The sequence below is a fragment of the Rhinopithecus bieti genome, unplaced genomic scaffold, assembly GCF_001698545.2.
Source record: "Rhinopithecus bieti isolate Rb0 unplaced genomic scaffold, ASM169854v2 scaffold_52883, whole genome shotgun sequence".
NCBI lineage: Eukaryota > Metazoa > Chordata > Mammalia > Primates > Cercopithecidae > Rhinopithecus > Rhinopithecus bieti.
In genome coordinates this window covers 467232-469199 of record NW_016820884.1, presented here as the reverse complement: position 1 = coordinate 469199, position 1968 = coordinate 467232, and positions in this window count along the sequence as shown.

Genomic DNA, 1968 nt, shown 5'->3' with positions numbered 1-1968 from the left:
AGGCTGAGGCAGGAGAATTGCTTGAACCCGGAAGGCGGAGGTTGCAGTGAGCCAAGATGGCACCACTGCACTCCAGCCTGGCAACAGAGTGAGACTCCTCAAAAAAAAAAACCCCACAAAAGTCCTGCCCAGCTGCCAAGTGTCTTTCATTTTACCACAAACTTGGAAGTGCACGTGTTTCTTCACAGAGTCTTGTAGCCCTGGTGATAGCTGCCTCCCCGCAAGCCAGTAAACACTGGTCTTTTCTCTCTCGCTGGCTACACTTGGCTGTCACTGCTGCCCCGGCGGTCTCCTCCCCCACTGCAGCCATCCTGCCCTGGGTCCGTGGTGGCCCTCATCCACCCAGACACCCTCAGCAGGGCAAGAGGAGTGGTTCCCATGGCCTGCCTCCCTCCGCTTTTCACCGCAGTTGGTTCTGAGCCAGGGACAGGCCCTGTCTGGGAGGCAAGAAGAGCAAGAAGGTTCCATTCTTCTCTTCCAGGATAGCAGAGACACAGCGCAGAGGGCCCCAAGAACACTACACAGCCACTCAATAGGGACAGAAGCCTCTGCCCACTCCTGATGGAGGCTGCTGTGCCCAGAGCCTGTGCTGCAGCACAGACCTGGCCGCCAAGTGGCTCCTACCAAAGTGGCCATTTTCCGTTCAAAGGTCCCTCGTCCCCAGGGAAAGCCCGAGGCCTAGGGGCGGCCGCCTGTGAACTAGCAGGAGATGCCGGATGCAGCCACAGCCTGCCGGAAAAGAAGTGGGAGTTGCTGATGCTGCAAGACAGAGATCTAAACCGGAAGTGTGGGGAGGACATTAGGAGGCCCCAAAAACCAAAGGCCAGGGAGGAGCTTGGGAGGAGAGGAGTCTTGCACGCTGCTTGCGATTTCCTTGGAAGCAGCCACAGAAGCAGAGGGCAGGAGAGCTGAGCTGCAGATTGTTACACCTCAGACCTGGAACTCCCTGAACTCCCTGCCTGGGGTGACAGCCCCTCATCCAGCCTCTGCACAGCAAGAAGTGCCTCCCCAAGCCCCCCACCTCCCCATTCCCACCACAGTTCCTGTTCTTTGGAGTCTTAGGAGACTCCTTTGTCCTTAAAATTTGACTCTATTTCTTCAGGGGCACAGTGGCAGGTCACCCAGAGGGTCCTGAAGCAGTCTAGTTCCAGCACCGTCCTGCCACCTCTGTGAGTGTCCCCCCGGGCCAGAGAGGAGTCGCAAGTGGGAGGAAGTGGTGTGTGCCCTAAACGGGGAGGATGTGGGTCCCAGGGCGCCAACAGCCTACTCCCTCCACCCCAGTTTGGGGCCCTCCGTCGCTGCCTCCCCTCCCCTACCCCCTCCACCATCCCCAGCTGCCTTTGGTATCAAAGTGACAGCTTTGGCCCCTCCCACCACCGCTCAGGCCTCCTCCTTTCATATGGTAATGGCTTGCTCTACACAGCCCTAGTCCCACAGATGTGTAGGCTACCCCTCTCTCCCCATGCCTTTGAGAAACTTTCCTTCTTCCTGGGGAACAGAATCTGGACCCCGCCAGGGATAAGGACCCTGGAGGCCTCAGTGGGAGAGTTGTGGGGAGGGGGTCATAACGTGGCTCCTTGGAATGGACCAGCTGGAAGCCAGCCTGCTTTTCTCTCCCTTCCTCCCCGGTCGCCGCTTCCCTTTGAGCTGTCCCTGGACTTCTCACCCCACCCCCAGCTTCGGAGTTTGAGGTGGCGGTTGCCTGGACAACCTTGGTTCTTCTCTGTGGTCCAAAGGAGAGGGCTGCTGGGCAAGTGAAGCAGGGCTGCCTGCCCTGAGGAGCCTGGGAGAGGGCCATGCTGGGGTCCCCTCTGTCAGGGAGGGCTGTGGACAGGGGCTGAGGGGGCCACTCAGAGGCACCAGGATGGATACAGACTCCAGGCCTGCGGCTCATAGCCGAGTGGCCAAGCTATTAAACCTCTGTCTCCATTTCCTCTTTCAGAAGGGACTGCAGAGTCTGCAGGTGGC